The sequence below is a fragment of the Puma concolor genome, chromosome D4 (genome assembly GCF_028749965.1).
Source record: "Puma concolor isolate L17-30 chromosome D4, mPumCon1.1.hap2, whole genome shotgun sequence".
NCBI lineage: Eukaryota > Metazoa > Chordata > Mammalia > Carnivora > Felidae > Puma > Puma concolor.
Window position 1 is genome coordinate 21,436,190 of NC_141679.1, and position 10,981 is coordinate 21,447,170.

General features: G+C 44.3%; 1 long non-coding RNA gene across 1 annotated transcript; it reads left to right on the top strand.

Moving 5' to 3' along the window:
* The first annotated feature begins 965 nt into the window (after nucleotides 1-965).
* On the top strand, nucleotides 966-8,780 carry LOC147574750 (uncharacterized). The gene is made up of 3 exons (XR_015243287.1): nucleotides 966-1,042; nucleotides 1,233-1,321; nucleotides 8,626-8,780. It is a non-coding gene; the product is annotated as an uncharacterized LOC147574750 (long non-coding RNA).
* Nucleotides 8,781-10,981: the final 2,201 nt, after the last annotated feature.

Below are 10,981 nucleotides of genomic sequence, written 5' to 3' on the forward strand. Positions count from 1 at the left end.
GAACGTTATGACCGGTTCAAAGGTTCAATTCCAGATCAAGAGCATGGAAGTGAATTTGCAAATGGTTGCAATGCTGGCTTCTCACAGTGGGGGAGGGAGCCAGGTGAAATGCCGCTTGACAGGATTTCTTTACTTGCCTTTAGACAAGAAGCATTTCGCCTTGCCATGACGATTCGCTAATTTTAATTTTTTTTAATGTTTATTTATTTTTGAGAGACAGAGACAGAGCACAAGTGGGGGAGGGACAGAGAGAGAGGGAGACACAGAATCCGAAGCAGGCTCCAGGCTCCCAGCTGTCAGCACAGAGTCAGAAGGGGGCTCGAACTCAAGAACTGTGAGATGGTGACCTGAAATGAAGTGGGATGCCTAACTGACTGAGCCACCCAGGCACCCGCCATGGGCTCATTTTATACATTTTGCCACATATCCTTTATCATTCCCTCTTTCTCTAATTAAATTTTTCTAAAGCCCTTTGAGAATAATTTGCATGCCTCCTGCCATCCTACCCATTAATACCTTGAATTCGCTATGAATCGTGGAAGAAAACACATTCTCTTACTTCACCGCGGCAGGTTATTAAATCCAGAAAATGCGACTTTGCCACAGTCCTTCCCTGTAATCCACGGTGCATGTTTTGTCAGTTGTTCTAATAATATTCTCGATGGCATTTTTCATTCTCCAGTATTGAATTCAGTCCAGGGTCACATATTTCAGAGAGTTATCATGTCCCTGCTGTGTCCTCGTGCTTTTTAGAAAAGTTTGAAGTTTGCCTACGTTGGAAATCTACAAAGATTGTGGCGTTTCCCTGCGTGCCTGTTGGTGTTGGTGTTACGTCATCTACGAAAATATTCTCAGCTGTTACGTTAAAAGCTGACTTTAAAAAGAACAAAACAAGGGGGTTTCTACTCTGAAGTCCGACTCGGGGGTGGTGGCGGGGGCGGGGGGGGCGGGGAGCAAGCATTAATCAGAACATCGAAGTGAGCCCCACCATGCCTACGTGTACAAATAGCTGTTGATGGCTTTGCCATGCTTACTGAACTAAGTCTAAAAGCCTTCCGTGTGCATTCCTATTTTCGGGCGCAATACAGTACGTTAACCTCAGAATATCAAATTGAATCAGGGGTTCTGAGAAGAGCCGCCTGCAAAGCGGTTAGAATGACACTCCTCATTACACCGTCCAGATTCAGGTTTCAGACAACCATAACCAGCCTTTGCCGGCTTCTCACCTACAGGCAGACCCAGGCAGCCCCAAATCAGAGCCTGCCCTCCGGCAAGGGCTCCCGGACCTCTTCACAGGTGAAGTCCACGGAGACCCGGAAAGGTGAGCCTGAAAGGGGGAGGAAGCACCCTTTCCTGATGACATTTTTTGCTTGCTTGTTGGTTGGTTGGTTGGTTGGTTTCCTCCGGAGGCCCAAATAAACAGCCCGGGCAAGGCTGCTCACCACACAGTATGTCAGCACATATTATGCAGTCTGGGGCTGAGTGGATGTGTCAGCTGCCCATTAGACCACACTAAAATAGAATTGCTGGACGCCTGAAGCATGAAGCATGATATTAGATAAAGTGATGAAATCTCACTCGATTAAAGAGCCAGGTCAAGGACAGTTACCTCGGGAAATTCCTTTTTTCCTCGAATATTCTCGCAACTTTGATGAATTTATCGTTTTCTTGCTTATTTTTCATTATCGTCCGGGGCTTTATGAACAATAAAATGTGCCTTCAGCAGGCACTGACATATGGGAGCGATCGGAATCATAGGTTATATCGATTCAAAGAAAGAAAGGAGGAAAAAAAAAGACGGGATTGACATTGCCACAGGTCAAAAGCCTTTGGAAATGTTGGATTGATTGGTTTAGACAGTTGTTTGATTTTTCTCTCTTTCTCTAGCTCTTTTATTTTTATTTTTTATTTTTATTTATTTTTTCCCCCTAGTAAAGGGATAAGAGAAAGAACAGAGAGGGTAATCTTTTTTTATTTTAGGCCCACTGAAGGATAGGAACAGAGGCATGTGGCCTGGCAGAAATTTTTATTTTTCTTTATTTGATTTATAAGGACAGGAGAGAAATGCTTCTTGCAAAGGGCTCCTTTTTGCAAAAGGGCTTGCAGCCGGAATGGAAATGGCTGCACACCTGCCTTGCTTCTTAAAACCTGGGGTGCTTCTTAAAACCACAGCTCGCCTGTCTGGCACTTCCGAACCGGAGACAAAAAAAAAAAAAGAAAAGAAAGGATTTGGGTCCATGCGTACTGCACTCTGGCTTAATTTCACCTACAATAACGTTTGAGAAGCAAAAGGAGGGAAGGTGAATATTCGGAGCACTTGGGTTTTCCCCTTAGTGCTTAAGGGTTCTCTCCATCTCTCCCTGTCCCCACCTCCCCAGCGGGTCCAAGGGACATTCCGGGATGTCCCCGTGGGAGCAGCGCTGAGGCCAGCTAATCAGAACACGTAGACGCTAATTCATTTGGTTCAGCTGCTCCTTGTTTGGGTCAGAAAGCGGCAGTTGCAAATGTGCTCATCTGCAGGGTTGAGAGCATTTTGCAGGTATATGTGCCAGCACCACTTGAAGGTTCTTTGCAAACTCTCAAACGTAATAAATGATGGAGGTGTTTTAGTTCAGTGAGTTTCCCATGCAGCATTTTAACTTTGGGCTCCAATTCCATCCTATACATGGAGGCTGCTTGAATTTTTTAGATTCCTTTTTTTCCCTTCATAAAACAGGGATCATATTAGCATACTATGCCTTTTCTAGCTTCCAAGACTATAAGGAAAGTGAAGTAAGGTCACCTATTTACAGGGATGTTGAGTTCTTAAGATGCAAAGTATTATCTAGATGCCAAATAGTGTCGTGATTATATTTTCATATGATAGTAATTTTTTTTTATTAAAAAATTTTTTTAAAACATTTATTTATTTTTGAGAGAGAGATAGAGCACAGGCAGGGGAGGGGAACAGAGAGGGAGACACAGAATCCGAAGCAGGCTCCAGGCTCTGAGCTGTCAGGACAGAGCCCGACGTGGGGCGCGAACTCTCAAACTGTGACATGATGACCTGAGCTGAAGTTGGATGCTTAACCGATGAGCCAGCCAGGTGCCCCATATGATATTAATTTTTAATGCTGGTGGACACAGAATTTGTATGACCCAGGCAGCTGCACTCACTTGGAATGTGAACCATAGATACACTTAAAATTTACATCTTCTTTTCCAGCAAATTTCTTAGGCATTACATGATGTTTCTATAAATCTAGCTTCTTCTTTATAACAGCATTTCCCAGGTGGGAGCTGATGTCCAAGGCAGAAACACGTTAAAGAGTAGGTGGTGGGACAGGCAGGAAATGCGGAAGGTTTTTTAAGTATAATGTTGATGCCTCAGTTTCTCCAAAAATAATAGGACAAAAGTGAGAGGGCAATAGTTTTTTTCTTTTAATTACAGAAAGAAAAAGCATGATTACTTGCTACATACAAATGTTAGACAATTGTTTGCAGGTCTGATCAACTACAATCTTTCTCTTCCCTCTGGAGCCAAGGTTTTTTCTTTTTCTTTTTCTTTTTTTTTTCCTCTTCAAAATATTGTAGTGGTTTGAAAGATCAGAAGGCAATTGTGCTAAATTTGCTATTATTAGCATGGAAGTGATAACAGCTTTCTTATCCCTTGGGAGAAGAAGAGGCAGGTGGGGGCCCAGCGATTCTCAGTGCGGTATCGGCAGGCTTCTCACCAAAACAAAAGGACTGAGAATAGCTGCCTATGAGAAAATGAGGAGTCTGATACTTTTTCTCTGGGTGAGGTGCATGTTGAAGACACACGAAGAGGTAAAAGTGAGGGTCACGAAATGGGTGGAGTTTAAATTTTTTTTTTTTTTTTTTTATGTGTATTTATTCTTGAGAGACAGAGAGAGATCGAGTGTGAGCAGGGGAGGGACAGAGAGAGAGGGAGGGAGGCACAGAATCCCAAGCAGTCTCCAGGCTCTGAGCTGTCAGCACAGAGCCCGACCCGGGGCTTGGGGCTTGAACCCACGAACCGTGAGATCATGACCTGAGCTGAAGTCAGACGTTTATCTGACTGAGCCACCCAGGCGCCCCAAAGTGGGTGGGGTTTTAAAGCCTTCTTTAAATGGGGCTTTAATGGGGAATGGGGAAGACCCACACCAAGTATTGGTGGCAAGGTCAGGGGGCATGCCCCATGTTTTTCTTCCTCCCCACCGAACACCTGGGCAGCACCAGGCAGGAATCGTGTGTCTCCTGACGGTCATCTTGCTCATGAAAGAAGTTATATGTCTCATCCCGAGCAACGATAAAACAAAACAACAACAAAAAAAAATGACTTTGAAACCTCTCATCGGCACCTCTAATGAACACAATAGATAAAAGAATATGCTTATCAGAAATGGTCCTCCTTTGCTCCATGACGAACTCAGCAAATACTCCATTAGAAGGGTTTGGTTTCCCACGTGGGTGGTGAAGTCTCCTGAGTTATATTAAGGCTATAAATGCATTTGGAAGTAGCTCAGAGCCTCACTCGAGGGGATGGGTACTCTTTATTCGTCATTCCTCCCCAGGAGGCCCTGATTAGCCCAACACTCATTTGGTACAATAATGGAACAGGAAATTTCTTCTAGGCGCCTGCAACAGAAACTCAGTGGAATGTTTGCTACCTTGGGAGTATCAGGTCATTTTCATATCTGCCGGGGAAACACGTGATCCTGGAAAGGAGGGGCCGGGAAAACAGTGGCCTTGGACAAAGACACAGCTTCCATGGCAGAATATTTCCAAGCAGGGCCAGGGGTGGGATTTTTGTCTTCACCATCAAATCACCTTCACATGTTTTTCATCCTCTCCTTTAAAATGTATGCTTCTGTTTGGTTTGTTTTATTTTAATGTAAGAGAACCGACTGAAAGGGCAACTTCTGTGAACCTGCAGGCTTCTAACCCGAAGGGTTTGTCATTTCAGTCCTGAATACCGATTTATGTCCCCTCGGCCAGCACGAGGGGAAGGGCACATTTCTTTTTCTCCCCATGACGCCTTCCATGACATGACACATGAATGATAGAGTATATAATGATTTAACCAAGCCTGATCTTTCCACCTGGGGACACACACAGCACTTAAAGTGTCCGCACGTCCTATTTATTTATTTATTTATTTGATCTCTTAAGTAGAGAAACCAGGGTATTTAAAATCCACTGGCTTTTTAATCCTTTACACAGAGAATTCCTTTTTTCTTTTTACAGGGAAACTATCCCCACAAGCCAAAGCGGTCGAGTTTGAGTTATAGGGAAATTCCGCAAATGTTTACATTGTGATTCTTTCATTCTTTAATTGCTGCGGCTTTTGTATGACCTCCCCTTTATTTGGGCCCTGTGCAGAGGAGAAATTGCCATGTCCTTCATTCCTAAAGTTAATCCATCAGTCATGTCACTTTGACTGATTCGTTTCTTTCCCAGGGACCACACGGCATATGGATTCAGCTAGATTCATTCCTGTCTGATTCACTGTGTTGCAGGTGATGTGATGTGCCAGTGAGCTTCCTTGCAGCCAGTGCCGGGTTTCTTAAGAGCACTGGAGTACCTCTTGAATGATGTGGGAATTCCTCTAACGCCACTGATGTGGTGGTCCCTTTAGGGTAGGATATGCCACAGTCTTTTTTTTTTTTTTTTCCTTCTTGTTGTCTAGCTTATCCAAATACGATTTAACATAGGGAAAAGTAAGTGAACAGAAAGGAAGATGAGGCAGGTCTCATATATCTGGGTTTTAGATTAACATAGTCACATGGACCAGTACAAATTAAGCTACATTTGAAGTGGCCTCCGGGGAAGCCTACTAGTCCCCATAATCCAACGGCACTTAAATATTCAGGACAAAGTTATAAAGTGGTCAGTTGGTATTAAAACTGATCACACAGAGTAGAAACAGAGAGCGAAGGAAAAGCAGAAATGTATTTTATTTAGGAAGGCCTTGACAATTTAGATGCAGTCAAAGAGAGCTCAGTGTTCCTGTGTGAAAGAGGTTAGTTTTGCCTAATGTCCGTTATTACCCGAATCCAACCAAGATGGAATTTCAGATCCCAAGCAATACAGGAGAGAAGAAGGGTAAGGACAACTGGTCAGTGAGGGACAGTGGAGTGGGGCTTGGGGGAGAGAAAATACTGGGAGGATGACATTTGACCAAGACCATGAAGGAGATGGTCAAGTTGGTCTTGTAGAATCTTCCAGGTAGAGACAACGGCAAGTCAAAGGCTGTGTGGTAGGTAGGTACTGTGCCTGGTGAGTCTGAGGAAAACTGAAGACACCAGGTTTTCATGGAATGTTGTTGTAAAAGGGTGATAGAAGGAAATGTGGGGTCATGAGGGGGTTCTCTTCAAGTGCTTGACACTGGTGGGCATGGGAGGCAAGGGAGTAGTTCATGACACAGGGAGAAGGTTAGGAGAAGCGGTAGTTGCACAAGTTAGGATGGAGTAAGAGGGGAGATAGAGTCCATTACACGTGTGGAGGGCTGGCTATAGAGAGAAGCCTAATAGTTCATCTATCATAGCAGGAGGGAGCAAAGAATGGATGGGCACTGCTCCGGGTCACAAGGAGATTGGGTGCTGGGAGCCTTGGAAGTTGTTTTTAGATTGTGTGTGTGTGTGTGTGTGTGTGTGTGTGTGTGTGGTGTATGTTAAGTAAAGCCATCAAATGAGAGTAAGGATGGGCAATATGTATTGGAGGTTTGAGGAGAAAGAAAAAGTCATGAAAAAGTCATCCAGGGCACGTTGTTCTCTACGTGTGGTCCAGACCAGCAACATCAGCACCACCTGAGAGATACAGTTACTCAAGCCCTGCCCCAAACCGACTGATTCAGAAATCTGGGGAGGGAGGCCCAGCAATCTGAGTTTTCATGTATTTCTAGGTGATTCGGTGGTAATCTCAAACTCGGGAGCAAGTTAAGGGTAAACAGGAGACTGATGGATTTCTAGAAATGTATGTTGATGGGAAGAACAAAGAACCTCCTTGAAGACACTGTTCAGGAGTTGACAATGAGATCAGTCAGGGAGTCAGGTGTCTCTCTCCAGCCCTGACCATGTCTGTAGGTGCACAGAGATGAATGATTAGATTTAACCTCGCTTGGGGGTTTTTTCCAGGTGAGAACAGTGAAACAAGATTGTGAAGAATATTTGCCAAGGTGTAATATAATGGTGGAGTCTCACAACCTAGGCTAAGCGGAAAACCAAGCGACCATGAAAATATATGATCAATTGCTAATAAGTTCCAGTGGAGCTAAAGCTTCTTAGAGCTGGGATATCAGAGTGAGCTGGAAAGAGAGAATGCTTGAAATTACAATTATAGAGGAGTTCTATTTGCTGGCAGTAAGTCTAGGTATGACCTTTGAAGTGACTGCTTGAGGCAGAGTGGAGGATGTAAGAGTTGGAGGAGAGGGCATCAGGAAACTGAGAGTCTAGGACATTGGAAAGATTTTATATATATGCGTACTGAAGTCATCATGTATGCTGGAGAAGTAGCAGTAAGCCAAGAGCTAAAATCTGCAAAGGATTAGGAGGGGGGGGGGGTCTGTTAGTGACTGTAACAGATTGGAATATAGAGTGATAAAGACTAATGACATGACATTCAAAGATGAGGATTTGCCATTGTTCTTGTGTTGGGAGGGAGGCTGTATGAAACAGGAAGGATACCCACCCCCCCACCCCCAGGCCTGGTGTTGCAAGAGTCTTGAAGGACACAGCGGCCTTCACCTCAGAGGGCTGAGTGAAAAGCAAGTCGTTTCCCGAGAGGAGAGTCCAGAATTTGGTGGTTAAACCCGAATTCTAGAAGGCAGTGTGGAAGGGTTTTGGGAATTTGAGCGGGGTCATAGAGTGAAAGAGAAGATGGGAAAATGCAGAGATGGTTGAGGACAAGAATCCACGGAGATGAAAGATGACTGAGAGTTCTAAGCATCTTGTGGGGCCTGGCACCCACCAGAGAACAGGGCTAAGTGAGGTTTGCCTGTGTGTCCTCAACAAGGCTGGGAGCATTGCGGGGCAGTGAACTGTGGTGGACTTGCCGGGAGTGTTCTGAGGCCTTCTTCACTCTTGCCGACGGCCGTGTGAGGCCAGAGATGGGCAGGCTCACCCTTGGTGTCTGGAAATCGGGGAGAGGTGGGAGGCCAGGGAAGCATGATCTTCTTTGGCTGACTGTGTGGACGGCTCTCCCATTGGAGTAGATTTGGAAATAGCTATTGGAAAATGGTGGAGAGTAGATGAGTCAAGGCTACTACTGTAAGTTCAACGCCCTAACACATGCCCAATTCAGAAGTCTCGGGTTGGTAAAAGTTCTACGTATTTATTCTTGTCTTCTTTAAATCTTGGAAGTGGAAAAGGAAAAGATAAAGATAATCGGAAATTTAAAAAAAAAATCAAGTTTATTTATTTATTTTGAGTGAGAGAGACAGAGAGAGTGACCAGGGGAGGGGCAGAGAGAGAGGGAGAGAGAATCCCAAGCAGGCTCCATGCTGTCAGCGTGGAGCCTGATGCAGGGCTTGAGCTCACGAGCCAGGAGATCGTGACCTGAACTGAAACCAAGAGATAGATGCTTAACAGATTGAACCACCCTGGAGCCCCCCAAATAATCTGAATTTTTATGCTTTTATCCCTCCAGTTTTGTGAGGCCCAGGAAGTACCCCTCAAGTGTATTCGTTGCTATTATTTCCAGCAAGAATTGCCACTTCATTTCATGTCAGTGCCCCATCTGTTCTTCCTGACATGGCTCACATACAAGGAGACATTTTTTGCATACCGGTGAATAGATGCTCTTAGGAACCAGTGTGGATTGGTGGCTCGAGCATAGGTCCTGGGTGTGAGCCACGTGCCTAGGATGAAATAACGTATACTTTTCTGGGGATGCACACCTGGAACGCAGACATGGGAACTACCGAAAAAGCAGTTGTTTCAGATGCCAAATACTTTCAGAACAGCTAGCTCCAGTGGAAACCTCTTCAAGTCTGGCAAGAATTCCAGGGTCTCTGGGCTGTACATGCTCTGTTTTCACACTGTAAGCCATTGCTCTGCGTAGAAATGCTCGAACGCAGTTAGAATTCTTGTAACGTCCCTTTAAGTGGCATAATATCGTATGCAGAGTGACAAGCCCCATTAGAAAATGCAGTCTCCCCTCACAGCTAGGCTTAATGTGCAGCAGGGGAAGGGACTGATGCAGGAATAATTCCTCTTGATGACTCAAGATTGATTCTAGAAGAATTTAAAGAAGAATGTGGGCTTTTCAAGGAAGTGGATAATGCAGGAAATCTCTGGACAGCTGCTGGCGACATTGAGTATCTGGGGAGAGCTGCAGGGTCAAGAGAAAGATTTGCTTCTCCAAGGCCTGAGCTAAGAAATAAAACAAAGCAAAACGAAAGCAAACATATGATGACAACCGGAAAACCCTTGAACCTGTGAGGAGGACTTACGTTTGTCTATCTATCTATCTATCTATCTATCTATTTATGAATGAAGGAGTGGGGGGAGGGGCAGAGAGAGAGAGGGAGACAGAGGATCTGAACCGGGCTCTGTGCTCAGAGTGGGGAGCCCCATGCAGAGCTCGAACCCACGCGTGGTGAGATCATGACCTGAGCCGAAGTTGGAGCTGGACGCTTAATCCACTGAGCCAGCCAGGGGCCCCCAGGACTTGCCTTTAAAGTAGAATGTCAATCCCTTTCTTACCCACTTCCCTTTGTGTTACTATTACTACTAACTGCTGTTAACCATTTCTTCTCCAGGCTTAGAAAACATTGTTTCAAAAGACACAAATGGAATCAGCCTATAAATACTGTTTTGCCAGTTTGCTTCAAATGGAATGGATTTTGGACCTGAAAATGTACTATAGTCTTTCGTTCAGCTGTTCAGTGTTCTGTGTATCCTTATGGAATAATTTATATAACCTATCCCTATTAACATTTAAATGGCTTTCATTTGAGACTATTACAACAAAAGTGCCGTTAATGTCCTTGAGCATTATTTTTGTGCGGTAAGGCAAATCTGTTTATGGGTGAAATTCCTAGAAGCGTAATTCCTGGGTCAAAGAATACATGCATTTCTTTAAGCTAGGTAAATAACATGTTTTATTTTAGGCTCAAAATATTCTTATGAATCCGTAAGTAAAAGGTGAATAAAAAATCTAAAACTAATAACGGAACACATGTCAGACAGAAAAAGAAATACAATTGGTTAGTGAGCAAATGAACAGTTACTCAGTCTCACCCCTTCACTAACTGAAAATTAAAACCAGATAGCATTTTCCCTGTAAAGTTGATAAATACTCCTACATTTGATCCCACAGGTCATTTGTGAGAGGGCGGGGAGCCAGCACGGGCACACACTTTTGATGATGGTGTGAGCAATCATCACCTGTTTTGGCAAGAGCGTTAGCGACAGCTTTGCTGGTGTTTTTACTCTCGATGCCCTGTCACTTGGCCTTGAGTTATGCTCTGCTCATTTGATTAGAGGAAGATCTTTAGGCACTAATTATAGTTTATTTTTCAGTGTGGAAAGCTGTCTGACTTACCTTATACTGGACTGATTTACTGGTTTAACAGTATGGGCATTCTGTTGCATTCATTCAATAAATGTTTATTAGGCATCTATTATGTGCCACTGGGAACACAGTGGGGGACACAGGGTGACTAGCAGTGGACGTGACAGGCAAGGCCTCTACTCTCACAGAGTTTTTATTCTAATGGGCAAAGGCGACAACAAGATGTATGATGTATAGCAGGAGGTGATAAGGCCTGGGGCAGAACCAAAATGGGTAAAGGGATAGCGAGTGACTGAAGGGCCATTTAGATAAGATGCCAGAGAGTCTTTCTGAAGAAAAGACATTTTAGCTGAACACTGGATGACAAAAAAAAAAAAAAAAAAGAGGTGGCTAATCAAAGAACTGGCAAGGGCCCTCCAAACCGAGAGCACAGCATGGGCAAAGGTCCTGGGGCAGGCAGGAGGACCAGTGTTATAGCACGAACTGC